Consider the following 18037-nt stretch of genomic DNA (forward strand, 5'->3'; position numbering starts at 1 on the left):
ACAAGACCTCTATCATTCTAAAACCAAGGTACGGAGCTGATTAGACCCTTAGAGAATTCTTGGAACAGATTCTCGGCAGAAAATTATTAGACTTAAGCTACACCACACTTACTCCTCCCTCGTACTAGACTTAGGTTAGGTACACCAGGGTAGGCGTATTTTAGAAGCACCAGTTGAGTACTTTTAGAGACTACTTTATCATTGTATGTATTTTATGCAATTTATGTATTCTATGTTTATGGCTTAGAAACATATCATGCTCTTACAGTACTATTTTATAATACTATTCGTATTATATTCATTGTACTTCTTAACTAGCATTTCAATTGTAGCAGTGCATTTCTTATGCTTAAGAAAAAAGACTGTTCAATAAATACTTTTATTGAAAACGCCCGTCTCTCTATTTCTAAGCAACTCTGGTGAAACGAAGCATGCACATCTGACTGAGTGAAATAGCCGTCTATTGTTTCCGCGACTCTAGAGATACGTTTCATTCTGGGGAAACAAAGTTGTCATGTTATATGGTTGTCAGAGACTAATCCCTTCTTGTATTTTTGAGAACGTTTCTAGTGACCTCTGAGCTAGCTGGCACTCACAATTAAGTTTAATATATTCGGCAGAGACCTAGTCGACTTAAGTCCTACGTCTAAACTGCAGGATATATTATTCCAATGCGCAGAGCCTATTGGGAATATAGGAACTACACTACAAGGTGGAATGAAGGGTTTGATTTTCTTTAGGTGACGGAGAGTGAAGAGAGCTCCTTAGCAGTGTTTTTATGTGATCATTGAGGGTTAGATTTTTGTCAATGGTAAAACCGAGAGATATCACTGAGTTTGACAAAGAGAGAGAGCAGTTGAGTGCATTGATGTCAGAGATCCAGGTTTGGATGGAGAGTACGTTGTTTTCAGGGGAGAAGAGGATGATTTCAGTTTTCTTGGGGTTGAGTTTGAGATGGTGGGAGTGGAACCAGTTTTGTATCTTATTTAATGTATGGTTAAGATGGAGTATATCAGCGTGAGACCTCATCTTATAGTGTAGTTGTGTATCATCAGCATAGAGGTGGTAGTTGATTCCTGCTTGTTTCAGGATGAGGGTAGGAGGTTCCATAAAGAGGTTAAAGAGTGAGGGGAGAGAATGGAGCCTTGGGGGATACCAAGTGACACCAGAGAGGGGTTGGATAGACACTCGTTCATTTTGATTGTTGAGTTCTGTGTTGGAGAATTGAGGTGAACCGTTTAAGGACCTGACCGTTAAGGCCAAAGCAGAACTTGAGTGAGTTGAAAGGGAGTTGTGGTTGACTGTATCAAAGGCAGCCGCGAGGTCCAGGAGAATAAGGAGTCAGGATTCACCGTTGTCAAGGGAAGAGTGGATGTCATTAATTACATTAAGCATGGCGTGCTGCATCCTTTTCTGAAACCGGATTGCAAGGGGTCTAGAAGGTTGAAGTTGTTAATGTGTTTATCTAGTTGAAATAGAGCACATTGTTCCAGGGCTTTGGAAAGAAGAGGTAGGTTAGAGATAGGGCGGAGGTTGTTCAGGTCATTATGGTCAGCGGTGGGATTTTTAGGGATAGGCGTGATTTGACAGAGTTGCAATGAGTCCGGGAAACAGCTTGTGGAGAAGGAAGTGTTGATGATGTTTGTCCAGTAAGTGGCAATGATGTGTTTGAGATTCTGGATAAGACTGGAAGGGATAGGGTCTTTGGTGTGCGAGGACGATTTAAGTTTGGTTATGATGTTAGAGACTTCAAGTTCAGTCACAAGGTGGAAATTAGACCAAGATGCATAATTTTTTTGTTTCAGGGGGGGGAGGTTGGGTTCTAGAGGGGTAGTAGCAAGAGGGAGAGTGGAAGGGAAAGGAGACGGGGTAAGACGGGAGGGGTGTTAAGTGTATTGTCAGAGACGAGTTGTGAGATCTCCGTTAGATGGAAGGAGTGATCGATTTTGGCAATTTTTTCGGATAAGAAGTTGGCAATTTCCTCACATCTGTTTGTTGAGGCAGTAAGTTTAGGGGGAGCTGTGGATGTTTGGTTGCGAACAATGTTAAAAAGTTCTCTGGGTATGTTTTTTGCCCGATCTAGTTGAATTCGTAAAAAGGAGGCCTTTTCCTGGAAGATGTGTTTTTTATATGATGATCTAGCGGTCCTGAGACAGGCAAGGTGGGCGGCAGAGGGGTGTTGTCTCCAAGACCTTTTCTTCAGTCTAAGTGATCGCCTTTCATCGTTAAGATCAGAGTTAAACCAGGTTTTAGATGGAATGGTTCTTTGCTTTTTTTGGTTCGGGAGGGGCTAGGAGGTCAATAACCTCGCTGGCGGTCTTGTTGAAGAGTTCAGCGAGCTCATTTGCATCATGGGAGGGAGGTATGAGAAGAAATTGATCTTGTAGTTTAGACTCGAGTTCGCCAGGAGGGATTTGGTTGAGTATTCTAGTCCATTTCAAGGGTAGGTGACTTTTAATAGGAGGGGGAAGGGGGCGGATTCGAACTTAAACAGGATGAGATGGTGGTCAGACCAGTCAATGGGGAGGATGCTAGAGATGGAAGCTAGGTCATTATTGGATATTATGGCATCGAGAGTGGCAACTTTGGTGTGGGTGTGCAAGTGACAAAGTTGAACAAGGCCATTGATTTCTAGAAGATTGAGGAGATGGGTGATTGTGGGGTCAGCAGTATTGTTCCAGTGGATATTAAAGTCACCAAGGAAGAGGTTTTTTGAGTTGGAGAGAGAGGATTGAGAGAGAAGGTCAGATAGTTCCTCAGCAAAGGGAAGTGGATCACCCGGAGGGTGGTAGATGTTATGTAGGCAGATTGGGGGGGAACCCTGAATAGTGAGTTCAGCACCAAGGTACTCAAAGGTTAGGAGTCTTTTACACAGGAGAGTTGCAGTTCGTTTTTGTAGACAATAGCTAGGCCGCCTCCAATTCTGTCTGTTCTGTCTTTCCTGATGATGGAGTAGCCCGGGTGAGTAGGTCAAGGATGGCCGTTGAGTGGTCATTAAGCCAGGTTTCAGTAAGGAAGACATTGTCAATGGATTCACTAAGGAGGGTTTCAGATATTTCAGTTGCATGTCGTACAGCCGAGCGGCAGTTAACAAGTACGCAGGATAGGTGTTTAGGGTTGGATTTGACTGCAGTGCACATGTGTATGGTGGTAATTTGGGTTGGGGGACTGGGCGAGATGGGAGAGGAGGGGTTCTGCTCATTCCTAGGATTACTAGGATGCTGGATAAATGTTGAGTGCATTCGCGGATCAGGGGTTTGGGCAGGTAAGAGTTGCATAGGTCGGTAGTTGCTGAGGGGGAGAGACAGTGTCTAGCACGATGCGGCCTAGAGGATTGTTTGTTGAGGGGAACAGATTTCCAGTGGTTATGTTGAGAGGGGTGAGTGAAGCAGGGGCAGGCAGAGCCTGTCTGATTTAGGAGGGCCTTGTTGTACAGAGCACTGAAGTATTTTCTAAGTCTCATGAGTTCCATCTGAACAGCTGAGAGATTCAGTTCAAGGTTGGAAAGTGTTAATGTTGAGGGTTAGCTCAGGGGGTGAGGAAAGGGTGGAGCATGGGGGCACAATCTTGGATGCAGATGACGGCCTGGTGGGTGGGAGGGGAGAGAAGCAGTGTGGAGGGGTCAGAGGGGTGCTAGTGAGGCAGGAGGTTGTGGTGAAGGGTTCTCTCCTGTAGGTAGGTTGTGAGGTCAGGGGAGGAGATATGTTGGGGAAAGGGAAGGGGGAGGTAAGGACATGAGGCTTAAATGAGAATATTAACGGTTTTGAAAATGACTATGTCAATTTCTCCTCTGAAAGCTGATGAAGGGTAGGTAGATAATTTGAAACCATAAGGGATATCGCCGTATTTGGAGATAGTGAGATAGTTCAGGAAGATGCTTTTACATTTGGAGGGGCGTTTGTAGTAGAAAATAAGGTTAGTTTTTATAGGCGAGGTGGGGTTATGGTAGGAGTCAACTATGACAGTTTAGGGGTGTTGAGTCAGTAGTTTATGTTTAATTTTTTTCTTAGCATGTTTTGACAGATTGGATGGGTATTCAATGTTCCAGGAATTGAGACCATGTCTTGAGAGGGCAGGATCTAGGTGTGTGGGGATGTGGGTTAGGTGGGGCATGATGTGTTGTCGAGGGGGAATTGGGAGGAAAAGAGAGGGGAGGGTGGGTGGGTCAAAATAGATGAGAGGTAAGAGTCCTTCGAGAGAGGAGGTCAGGAAGGGATCAGGAGGGGATGAGGGATTGACGGTGTGTGGAAAAATTGGGAGGGAGAGCAGGGAGGGGGGACGTAAAGAGTTTAGAGTAAGGAGGCGGTTGACAGGGGAGGACAGGGAGAAGTGTTAGAGGGCAAGGGGCGGAAGTGGTGGGGAAGGTGTTACAGGGGGTGCCAAGAGGGTATGACAGAGTGTAAATATATTACCAAAAATATAGTAGGGGGGCTAATAAGTAGAGGGGAAGAGTGTGTAACAGTGGGGGTATAGCCAGATAGCACCAAAATTAGTTACAGTTCATCCATATAAGGACAGATTGCCGTGAGGGAGTAGCAGCAAAGCAAACTACTGGGGAGAAACTAAATTAGACACATTAAAAACACTGTAGAATAATGCTAAATGAAGGTGCTAGAATAACGGTACTAATAATGGTGGGGCATCAGCATTCCAGTGAAAAGTTAAACAAAGGGGTAATAATTATGGAGAAAGCATAGTAATAGTGTAAAACACGTCAAAGTATTCACATTAAAACATAGCAGTATAATGAAAGTAGTTATGATAGAGTAGTGAAGCCAGTAGTGATTGAACATCAGCATTCCAGTGAAAAGTTAAACAAAGGGGTAATAATTATGGAGATAGCATAGTAATAGTGTAAAACACGTCAAAGTAATCACATTTAAAACATAGCAGTATAATGAAAGTAGTTATGACAGAGTAGTGAAGTTAGTAGTGATTGAACATCAGTACTCTGTAATAAGATTTAAAAGTAGAGAGAAGGTTCGAACTGGCATGACAAAATTAAAGAGATATCATCATTATAGTGGTAGCAGGCCCAGAAGTATTCATATTAAAACATAGCAGTATTAGCGATAATATTGTGCTAGAGTAACAAATATAATGGAGAAAGAACATCAGCATTCCTAGTGATATTCAAAACAGTAATTAATTGAGGTAGAGGTACATCCACATAAATAATATACACTAATTATAGAGATTATAGAGGGAGTATGACATCAAAGCAAACTTTGTGAGGTCAATAGTCTAGGTATAGAAAGATTTGTGGCAGGACCAGATCAGAGCTATTGGGGAAGGCTGGTGTTCCCTGTTTAGAGGGTTGCTTAGAGAAAGAGGCTGATGGCGGAAGTGAGGACACGAGCCACTCACCCAGTTCTCATGAGGGTGGACGTCTCGTAGGCCATTTTGGGGGCGAGAAATTGTGGAGTTTTGCCATTTAGTTTTTTTGGGTGCAGATTATGCGACAACTAAACAGTCTGTGTCACCACATGTGAGAGAGGTGAAAATTACAAGGCCCTACTCTATTTATTTTACTTCAAACAGTACCTGCAGTATTCTAAACTTGCGGCAGGAGCTCCTGCATCTGGAGAAGGTATCCGAATCGTGCAGAGAAGTGTGGTGGGAGGGTTTGTTCCAAGCAAAGGCCCGAGACCAGGCTCTGCTAGTTGTCAGCGTCGGAGGGCCCCTGCATGCGGGGAGCGGTTTGAGCCGGCAAGGTGACGGGAGGCGGCTCTCCAGGATTGGGCCTGGGCCTACAAACACTTCCCGCTAAAGCAGGGGGCTGTGCCGTAGGGAGAGAGAGGGCAGGCAGGCGACAAGAGGCGGCACTCTGACCCAGGGCCTCGGAGGTCTAAAGGTGGTCCGCACTGGTGAGACTCTTCCTTCTTTCAGCTGCGGCAGAGGCCGGGCAGGGCAAAGAGCAGGGGCACACCTGTGCCTTGTCTCACGGCGATCGGTTCCAGCGGGGGTTCCTTTGTGCGCAGAGGACACAGCACAGCAAGTGTCTTATGGCGATCCGTTACAGCGGGGGGCTCCTTTGTGTGCAGAGGACACAGCACTGTGGGTAGGGCGATGAGTAGGGGCATGCCCGAGCTGTGTATCATGGCGATCTTCTCCAGTGGGGGGCTCTTTGCTGCGCAGAGGATGTTGTGTCTCACCGCGATCCAATCCTGTACCAGTGCACCGGAGGACGCCATCACCTGCCTTTCGCATTGACTCCATGTGCACAATCCTGGCAAGGAGTATCAAAGGTGGTTGTTGGAACAGAGGTCGGCATTCGACCTGGTGCCACGTGGACAGCTATGGACAGTTCTCTCAGAAATGGGGGTCCCTGCATATCTCATCAATCTCTTTAGGAGACTGCATGATGACAACTATGCACAAATTAGATTTGGGAAGGACGGCCAACTCACTGCCCCAATCCCCGTTAACCGTGGGGTACGCCAGGGGTGCGTTTTAGCGCCAACATTGTTTAGCCTCTATATCAATGGGCTAATTAATTAACTTGCAACGATAAAAGATCTAGGTGCACCCAAGATAGCGTCCCGTCATGTTTCAGCAATGATGTTTGCTGACGACACTCTCCTGGTTACAAAATCACCCAAGGGGATTTAGAGGGTCTTGGACAAATTTGAACTTTTCTGTACAGAAAGAGGGCTAGATATTAACTTACAGAAAACTAAATATATGGCGTTTAATAGTCCAAAAAGTTCTCGTTCCAATCCCCAATTAAATGGGAAACCCCTGGAAAGAGTGTCATCTTTTATTTATCTGGGCTTTAGCATCGCTGAAAACATAAAATGGGAGGCTCACATAAATAAGAGCACACTAAAACTAGCACAATCTACTGGTGGTATACTAAAGGCCTATAGTAAATCAAGCAAGGCAGCGGTTAGCCCAGCCCTAGAAATCTTTAATGCCCAAGCTAGAGGGGGAGTACTCTATGGTGCAGAATTGTGGGGTCATGCTAAACTAGACGCCCTTCTAAAGGTAGAAAATCAATTTTTGTGGCAGTTGTAAAGACTCCCAATGAGTACCCCGCTGATCCCAATACGACTAGACTCAGGACTAATGGCGATAACAGACACTTCAAGCCTTAGACCAATTCTATACTGGCGGCGCATCTGGACTACCCCCGAACTAGAGCCATATAGGGAGGAGCTAGTGGAGGTTATTGCAGCTAGGGGTGCAGCAAACCTTCCCTGGTTTGCACATATAAAGTTTGTACTAACCAACCTGGGCCTGGGCAACTGCTGGTCGGACCCAGAACATGCTTGCCCCCAAACTACAAGAAAGGTTATTAAATCCCGGTTTGTAGAATATAGAAGGGCACAACTCCACTCTTGCCCCAGGACGGGCAAACTAACCATGGCTTTTTTGGAAGTCAAGGACATAGCCCGTTTTGAGCCAATACTGGACATGATTTCACTGGTGGAGGCAAGAAAGATTTTTCTACAATTCAGGTTTGGGGTCCTTCTACTCCGCTCCCATATGGTAGAATGGAGTAAGAATAGTGAGGCACAGTGCCCTGCTTGTGGTTTCCCAGCTGAAACAGTTCTACATGTGTTTTTCGCTTGCCCTGGCTACCGCAAGGCTCGGAAGCGATGGCTGGTACAGATCTGTAGAAATATTGGCTCCAGGAACCATCCGGAAGCTTTTCGGATTCTGAAATCAGACCTCAGTACCCCGATTGTGTGTTCAGTCTCTAGATTTTTGTTTTCTATGTGGTGTACTAGAAGGGCCCTACTAAAAATTACTAAATGAGGTTCAGGGCAAGTGGCAATTATCTTACTGGAACCTTTTATAATTGTCTTTTTTAAATCACGATTAAGTTGCTATAATGTGCTTTTTAACTTTTTCTCAGATTAGTAGCTTTTAATTATTTATTCACCCTTATTATGCAACTCCAGATTTATATAGTATAATTTGTCTGTCTTAATATAGTCTATCTATTGTAAAGGATAAATGAGCTTTTTAAACTATTGTTGTACCCCCATTTTGATATTAAGAATCAATTATATTACTGTACATGTTTATTTTTAGCGCTTCACTTTTTAAGGTCGTAATGACCAAAATAAAGTTTTCTGAATGAATGGTTGTCGGAACAGAGGAGATGGAGGAGTGCTTGCTGCTCCTGTGCTTTACAAATGCACATGTTATATTATGTCATGTTATAAACCAATTTTAGCAAAACAATTTAAGGTTAGTGCACAAATACTAATCTACTGATTGGCAATGTCTTAGTACACAAAATCCTAATACCAACAAAAATAACATCCTGAAAAATTTGAAAAATGTGGGATGATCACGCAGAAAAGAGAATTCTGCTATGACAGGAAACAGAAACCTAATTATTTTTCATATGCCATATTTCTACTCTAATCCTGTCATTACATCTTTCAACTTAGCAAACTGGGAAATGTCTAAAGCATTTGACTGACATGGATGTCATTTAGGGGGCGCCAGGGATCAAATCTGTGACACCCCTGACTTGCTCTTGGTGACAGGTGGTGAGGGAGAATGTGTGAGCTTGAGTGTCAATGAATGAGTCAGAGGATGAATGAGTGTGAGGGAGTGTTAGAATGTGCGTGTGTTTGGGAAAATGAATGTGGCTGAGAATAAGTGAGAGTGAGTGACAGTCAGTGTGTTTTTACTGAGTGAGAATAGTTCAGTCAGTGATTGAGAATGAATCAGTACAAGTGAGTGTGAGTATGATTGAATGAATGAGCGAGAATAAGTGAGTGCAAGTTAGTGAGAAAGTATGAATAAGGGTGAGTGCAAAAGAGTGAGTGAAAAATAAGGAGTGAGTGCAAGTGAGTGATAATAAATGAGTGTGAGTGCTGGAATGCAGGTGAGCGTGAGTAAAAATGTGGTGTAATGCCTATGAGTCTCCATTGACCCTGGCATACTCAAAGTAATGCATGCCTTATAGAGGCCCCCAATTGCTAATACCTCCACTGGCATGTTGGAGTCAATCTTACCGTACCAAGCAGCTGTAACTAAATATTGGAACACTGGAAGAAAGTCTTGAAGAAATGGGCATCCATATTAAATTACTGGTATTGGCACACTAGCAGTAATTCTTGACTGATTGGGTGCCTGTGGAAAAATGCTGACATACATGAGGAAATGTTCATCATAGGGCACCCATGCAAAATGCTGGTTCTAGCATATAGAAGTTAAGTTGTGCCATAACCCAAAACAATTGAGGCATATGGGAAGATGGGCAACCATAACAAATTGCTGGTTCTAACATCCTGAGGGAATTGTTGAAATAAGGGTGACGGGTGGTATGGTAATGTCAAAATTCTAGCATATTGTATAATTGTTGACACATAGGACACATAGGGTTTCCCTTTCACAGTGCATTACACTACTTGAATGTTTAATGAGTGTTCTTTCTGCGCCTATGACCTTCTAGCCAATGTATGTGAAAATTGTGATTTAAAATACACTATTTTACCATTTTTTTTTTAAATATTGTCAGTCGGGACACGCCTCTGTCCTCTCAAAGAAATAGTTTAGCTCATTTGTTTTGCTTCTAAAATATATGGCATGAATGAATATTTATCATGGTGACATAACTCTTAAATAGGTGATATCTAAAACAGAAATTTTGTGTGGTGTTAGCATATTCATTATTCAGTTATTGTGGAACTTCAATGATGTCAATTATTGTAATGTCATTGGGGTTAAGGGAGTGTTAAGTGAATTCCTGGGAAGATTCAGTTTAAAAGATCATATGATGCCTCTTTCTGTGATGTCATTAATATCAGAGGGGATATAGTTTTTTTTTAATTTCTGCTACCTCTGGCCTTTTGGTGCATTGACATCCATGAGGACTGAGTAAACAATTGAAATCTATGGGCATGATTATTAGTCCCATAAATATAGATCCTCTTTGTAGGAAAATACATATTGTTGTGGTATCATCTGCCCTTGTACAATGACAGGAACTAATAGTGAAATATTTTCTTGTAGAAGAAGTTCTACAATGTAAAATGTTGATTTAACTAAACCACATGATTTACATTTTTCCATCACTGGGCGGGATTAGGATTCATGAAATATGGACTGCCCAATCTCATCTATCCATAATCATATGTCTGCTTCAGATGCATTTGGGTAGCTTTGCCTAAACTTGTACATTCTCTGGGCCCGATTCACTGAACTAACTTAAGACAAAATCCTAAACCTACTACCATTTTGGTATTCACAGAAGGCACTTACTCATTTCAGTATTCACAGAAGTTAGGAGTCCTATCTTTAGGACTCCTAAATGTCTTTTGTGAATACCAAAAGTCTTAAAGGTAGGATTTTTCTCAGTTTAGGAGTAGTAAAGTTAAGACTCCTAACTATGGGATTCCTAAATGCCTTCTGTGAATACCGAGAGTCTTAAAGTTAGGATTTTTCTCAGCTTAGGAGTCTTAAAATTAGGACTCTTAACTTTACTACTCCTAAACTGAGAAAAATCCTAACTTTAAGACTTTTGGTATTCACAGAAGGCATTTGGGAGTCCTAAAGTTAGCACTCCTAACTTATGTGAATACCAAAATGGTAGTAAGTTTAGGATTTTGTCTTATGTTAGTTCTGTGAATCGGGCCCACAATATTGATCAACTATTCATTCAAATGGTCTATGCAATTTTTATCCCACGTGGGCCAATCATCAGAATCAAAGAAGAATTTGCAGGCTTTCACTTCAAATGAAGATACTTGGGGGCATGTTTACAAGGATTTAATGCCGCTGTAGCATCACTTTTCTGGTGCAAGAGCATCTTTTTTTATCGCCATATATACAACTTACAGCAAAGCCCTGTTAGCGACATTTTTACAGTTATCAAAAAATGTTCACAGCTCCACTTTGCTTAGCATGACTTACCAAAAATTAGAAGCAAGGTAGAAATCCCTACAATAAAACTCCCACAAAACACACAACCGATATTTACAAGGATTTCCTTGTACGTCGCAAAAATAATAAAACTGCTGCTAATTTCCATTAGCGGTAGTTTTTTTACTGCTAGAAATTACCAGGTCTTAAAATGGTCGCTAACACACTTGAATAAAAGGAAACACTCTTAATTCATCCATGGCAACCTGAACAATGCCATGGATCAGCTAGGAGCACCAAGGAGACCACCACCACCACCACAGAGGCAGCACCGGAGAAGGGGACACAAATACCACCAGAGGATCACCCTTATTCACCTCCGGCAAGAGCAGCACTTAGACCATTACGGGCTAACAAGGGGGTCCAGTGTCTATCTCCTGAACCAGATAGCGCCAAGACTGCAGCCCACATCCCAGGGCTGCATCAAGATCCCCCCACAGACCAGGCTAGTTGCTGTCCTCCACATACTGACCTCAGGAACATTTCAACCTACCACTGCCAGAATAGCAGGAGTATCACAGGCTTCCTTTTCTAGGTACCTAACCACTGTCCTGGATGCCATGATCAGTCCGATGCCAGAGTACCTCCTCTTCCCCCACAATGTGCAAGAACAACTTGACAATAAGCAAGGGTTTTATGCAATTGCAGGATTTCCACATGTGTTGAGGGCAATTGACTGCACCCATGTGCAACTTGTGCCTCCTGCTGAAACTGCAAACAGCTACTGCAAAAGGCAGCAAACCTATTCCATGAATGTGCAGGTAAATTTGGACCATCGGAGACTCTTCTTTAATGTACTTGCAAAGTACCCATGCAGTGTGAACAACTTCCACCAATCTGCCATCAATCAGCGTTTCCAGAATGGAACCTATGAGAATGGCCTTCTTGTTGGTAAGTACAACTCAAATACATGACTGACCACAAAGCACTCAATAATGCTGAAAAAGAATGATCAAATCGGTCATGTTGTGAAAACACTAAGCATACGTTGTTGCTCTGGCACCATTTATCTTCAAATATGTAAGACAAAAGAACAACATATAGTTAACAAGTTGCACATGATTACACTTACTAAGCCAGTGTGGCCCGCATAAACAAGTTTTATGAGATGAGGGACTGTCATCTTGCATGATATTATGGTGGAACACATGCCCATTTCATGTCTACCTGGTAATGTTTAAGATTCATGCAGAGCATTGCAAGGCCTAATGGGTATGAATTAAGGCAGGCCACAACAAAGTACATCACACATTTTCTCAAATGTCAATATTCCATACCATGGGCAATGTGCTAGCCCTTCATAGTCAAGAATAATGTAGACGACAACCTGATTGCCCACATCCAAAGTACAGGGACCATGTGACAGTGTGCAACTGGTGTGCAACCCTAGGGAACACCTAAGAGGATACATAAGCATAGGGCTCATTCTCATCTAGAATATGATTAGGACCAGTCATCTGTAGCACACACTGTAACAGGGAGAACCACAGATACCATGACAATGCTTTTGGGATATGTAATACATAACCTAACGTAGTGTCCAGAAAACAAGATGACACATGTGCACAATGGTGCAATGGTGGCTGCTCGTTTTGCCAAAAACATCATATTGTCATGAATGGAACATAGAATAACATGGATGTTGTGTATGTCAAAGAAAAGCACTTACTACCAATTCGTTTTGGGTGCAGTTCAGATCAGCCTTTTCCTCATTCATTGATGTACAGTGGTAGAAAAACATCCAAATCCTTTCTAAGACACTTGTGTAACAATACATCATAATGATCAGGTACAAATAGACATTAAGAAATCAAAGCATTCCTTGTGTGAACTCTGTGTCCCACAAGTCATTGCCATGGCCAAGACAGGTGAAGACACAATAGTTTAGTTTAATAGTTTGTAGAGTTTAATAGTTTGTAGAGCGCTCACATCACCCTGGGGCATCACGGCGCTATCTAGATAGACGTAAAGCCTAGAGGTAGAGAGGTAAAAAAGGTCGACTAGCCAAAGTTAAACCAGATACACTTTCAACTGTTTTCTAAAACCATTGTAACTTGTAGTTTTCCGGAATTCCAGGGGGAGTTGGTTCCAGTACTTTGGTGCCAAGAACGAAAATGCTTTGCCTCCCGTCCGTACCAGCCGAATACGAGGAATCTGGAGCAAGTCCTGGGCCCTAGATCTAAGGTTCCTGTTTTGAATATATTTACGTAATTTATTTCGTAAGTACACAGGGCCAGTATCGTTAACTGCCTTATACGTTGAGCAACAAATCTTAAAAAATGATCTTTGTTTTACTGTCAGCCAATACAGCTCCTTCAAAAGCAGAGCTGAGGGTGAACCTGCCGGTTGGTTAAGGATCATTCTAGTGGCAGTATTCTGCACCACCTGCAGTTTGGCCAGCAGAGTCTCTCCGACTTCCGCCAGTAGGGCATTACCATAATCCAAGCGAGAGGTGACCATTGCTTGTACTAGGGTTCTCCGATAGGGGACAGGAATGTAGGGTGATATTTTCCTCACAAGTCGGAGGGCATAGTTGCTAAGCATGGGCGGATTTTGCGGATTGGCAATCCGCGAACTTGCGTATTTACGGATTCGCAATCCGCGAAGATCCGCGAACTCTAGCGGATTTGCGGATTTTTCCGTTTTTTGTGTTGGCGCGTGTTCGCGCCGATTTTGGGACAAGTTCGCAATTGCGAACTTACTTTTCGGCTTGCAACGGCCGCGACTATGTTGTTTCTACGTCTGGTTTATCATCACAGGTTCACAGCACCCTCTGTTTCACCACTGCCACCCTCTGGGACACCCATGCCACCCTCTAGTACATCCTCACTGGCACCTATTAGGTTTATTTATCACTGTAGATTATGGTGGTTGAAAAAAGCAAGCACACCTGCCCTTCTTCAACTGCCATCAATTAATTTGTGTTTCATTAATGTGTCAGTAATTTTGAAAGTTCCAGTCTGGCTGGCACCTGCTTCCTTCCTTATCTGTAATTTGCTTTTTGTTGCAGTGAAATTTTTTTTTCACAGGACCTTTATGGTGCTATTCTATGAGCCTGCTGTTTGGGTCATAGCAGGGTCATAGAATAGTTGCAAACTCTGGAGGGGCCCATCAGGAAGCACTACCTTGAATGTTACTAATGTTAAGTTTGAACTTTTGCACCTGCTCATTGCTTTCAGTTTAGCTAAAATCGTTTTTTCTGCAATTTCGCGCGTTTTTTGGGGCGCAAATTCGTGCGAGATCGATTTCGGAAGCCGCGAATACGTGCGAATACAAAATTGTTTTTGTTGCGACGTGTATGTTCGCGTGATCTTGCGCGTGTTCGCGAGGCGCTTCTAGCTATACGTTTGCCAAGTTACCCTATCGGTCGTACACGGGCGCGGCCATCTTGTTGGCGTGACGTAATTCCGTTTCCGCCCGCTATGTGTAATCTCGCAAAGTGTGCTGCTCGCTAGTACAATTTCGCGCGTACTCGCAAGGAAAATCTCGCGCGAACTTACCCACGCGGTCGTGAACGGGCGCGGCCATCTTGTTTCTCATTCATTGCTATGGTTCTGGGCATGCTTTCTCTATCCTCTCTCAATCTCTGCCATCCTTTGCTTGTTTGAAGTTTTTTTGATCTAATTTTACTTATTATCTAACCCTCTATTTTTCTAGCTCTATATTTTTGTGTTTTCTGCAGCTTTTAGTTACTTTTAAACTACTTTTTTAAACTCTTTTCTTTTCTTCTTCACTATTCTATTTCTTCTTTATCATTTAAGTTTATTTCTGCCCAGACCATGGTAAAGGGAGCCGGGAAGCACCCTGAGAAGGGGAAGGGTCCCGCACCCCGTGCCCGGCTCCCGTGCGGGCGTTTAAGGGGGGAGCAAGTGGTCCCGAGGGAGATCTTCAGCGCGGAGGAAGTGGCGGCACTGATCTTCCACGTCCAGCGCCGCCTCCCCAAGACGATCCTGGGAGGCGGCAAGATCGCGACCGGCTATGGCATCCGGGAGCGTCGCAAGCGGTGGGAGAAGGTGTGCCGGGCCATGTACAAGATCTCTGGGGTCCGGCGCACATATAACCAGGCCACCCACCGCTGGACCGATGTCATGGACCGGGAGCGGGACTTGCTGGACGCGCTCGGCGTAGAGGTCCCCGGGCTTGGTGAGTAGTAGTAGTAGTACATTTACTACTCTGTTTTATCCTGCTCTGTTATTTGCAAATCTTTGTTCTTTACCAAGAGCAATAATGCTGCCGATTACATTGAGGTAAATTATATTTCAAAATCTTCTATGCATTTCAGGTGCACTGCTCTCCTTCTCAGTAGCCTTGCTTGCTACTATGCTTCTTTGTTTTGTATGTTGTGTTCAGAAGCATTTCATTGGCCTGAGAAATTATGTATGAGTGTACTGTAAAGAAAAGAACTGCGTAATGCTAGACAGTAAGGGTCATATTTTCAATTACCGGCGCATCCCTGCAAAGTAGCAGGGATGCGGCAGTAATTGTGTGCCATGCCACCACCACCCATTGGCCCAAAACGTCACAGAAGCCTTACGCATCTGTGCCGTAAAGGCAGCGCATTGCTGGAGTTGCGTGCCAACGATGGCGCAGCTCCAGCAATGCTCTGGGGTACCCTATCTCCCCAATGCTGCATCAAGCCGTACGTCGGCTTCAAGCGCGCAGGGTTTGAGTCATGCATCATTGTCCTAAAAGTGACTGATTGACATCTTGTAGATTTCCCTCAGCCACTTTTAGGATTCGTTCCTGCGCAGGTACGCCCTCCCTTGCGCCGGAACGCCCCCTGATGGCGCAGGGCTTTACAACGTGATGCATCGCCCATATGCCCATATGTGTTTTTTTTTTAATATATACGCCGCACCAACACCATGGCGAGTCTTTTGTTCTGCCGCTGCGTCAGAAAAGGCACGCAACAATGGAGGAAAATCAGCCGCAACTTCCGCAAGGGACTTATAAATCAGCCCCAACAGACTGAAGTCCAGTCCTTCCTTTAGACAGTCACATGGCTATCAGAAGAAATAGTGGCGGTGGTGGCGGGTGGATTGATAGTTTGAGTATTCACTGATCTGCAAGCAGGATGGACTTTGTCTGTCACGTGTTGCGCACTGCTGCCTGCAGTGCCAGGCCTAGGCAAACCTCTTTAGTAGTCTGTTTATTGAGTTACATAGGAACTTTCTAAGTCAACGTTCCGCAAATCAGGCAATACGAATAACGTAGTATACCACATGAGATAGATCCCGTGGAATAGTTGTCTATCTATTTGCTATTTTTCCAAAATATGTTGTTATTGTTCTTTTGAAATGTTTGATTTGGTTGAAAAATCTCATCCATGTTTTCTGGTTTTTCTTTCTTTCATGTTGTACATCAGCTCCCCCCAAGGGCAAGAGGACACAGGAGGAGGGTGCTGAGGATGCAGGCCAGGATCGGGCAGGCGAGGGCTCCTTTGCTGGCCCCAGTAAGTTTACATTTTAATAAACAGTACCTATTTTTTCCTAGCGTTCCTCATTCGATTTTTTCTAAATCGTCTTTGATCTTCTTGTAGACTGGATATAAATTCTTATCCTGCCTCGAATATGACTCCCTGTGGTATTACTAGACTATTCTTATTAGTCTGTCTGTGTAGCTAACTAAGATTGGACATTTGGCAATTCCATTGGACTCCCATTATATTCAGCAATACCTCTATGCACTGTCTCCTTACTGACTAGATAGTGTGGCAGAGTCATTCAGCTCCCGAAGTCACCGATTATAGATCCCCAATGATCTCTAGATTATCGTACGCAGGACAAGAGAGTAGTACGGAGTCACAGCACAGTCAAGAAGTGTCAGAGGCACTCATGCTTGCAAAAATTCCAAAACCTTTAGCTCATCCACTCTAGTCTAGAGGAACAAAAACCACAGAGTCTATTTAAGTGTAAAAGCTTTATTAAAAGTAAACACATTTATTAAAATCTACTTTGTCATAAAACTATTTAACTGTAAACGGAAAAGTGGTTAGTGCTGACGATTAATTGGACACATTTCTTGTGGTCGAGCCGAACTCTCACCTAGTTTGAACTTGATCCTGGTCGTGTTCTTAGGACTCAGGAGTCAAGCTTCTGTCTGTTAGGAGAAAAAGTGGTGCGTGTTAAAAATCAAAAGCAAGCATTCATCAGTTGTGCATAAAAGTGCAGCAAGACAACAGCCTTCCCTGGAAAATGGGACATTTTTACTATGGAGTAGACAGTCACAAATTATTACATTGTATTCTGTTTTTTTAACATTTCTCCTAGACCAAATATTATATAGTAGTGAGTGGTGTATTAACATTCTTAAATGTACTTTGTAGGTGTAACATCTGGTGACGGGGCCAGCGCGGAGGTGGCTGTGTTGGACTTGGACTCGGAGGCCTCTGGGGAGGAGGCGGCGGTAGAAGAGCTGGTGGCCGTTCCTGTGGGGGATCAAACGGTGGTGGCGGAAACAGGTAAGCTATATATTCCTTACTTATTGAGATTGAAGACTGCATAGTGTGCTTTCTGCACGGGTGTATTACAATTACAAATCAACCAGGTAGTAGCCTCCTCGAAATGTACTTCGACTTAGCTGTGAAGTTTTTGGTGAGAAGAATCCCAATAAGTTCTTAGACGAACGTGATGGATGGGATGAACGAAAAGCGAAAGAAGGGTGTAAGTAAGTGGGACGCGAACTTGTATGATGGCTGGCAAAGAAGAACGATATGTGTTTGCTTAGCCCCCGAGGTGGCTGGGAAGGAAAGAATATGGTATGGTGCATGGCTGGGTCAATGATGAAGCAAGGATGGGTGGAAGGACAGCAGCCTGGGTGGGTGAAACAGAAACTGTATGTGTGCGTATACTTTGACTGAATGGATGCCTGGAGCATGGTATTCTCTGACTCTTACATAGCACATGTGTATCTAGAGAGAGTAGATGGTCGCCAGGTGAAGTAAGTGTTACCTTGAAGAGCATGTACCACCGCACCCGCAGGTCCGTCCCAGTGCAGGGAAGGCAAGGAAAAGAAATTGTAAATGTGTCCAATACTACCATGAATAGTAGCAGTACTTTGTATTGCGTTTGCATTCACAGCATATATCTGGTTATTACGGTGGACACTCCGTACCTCTCTTAATAACTTTAGTTTACTTGTAGTACGTCAT

Source organism: Lissotriton helveticus, chromosome 4_1, assembly GCF_964261635.1.
Source record: "Lissotriton helveticus chromosome 4_1, aLisHel1.1, whole genome shotgun sequence".
Classification (NCBI taxonomy): domain Eukaryota; kingdom Metazoa; phylum Chordata; class Amphibia; order Caudata; family Salamandridae; genus Lissotriton; species Lissotriton helveticus.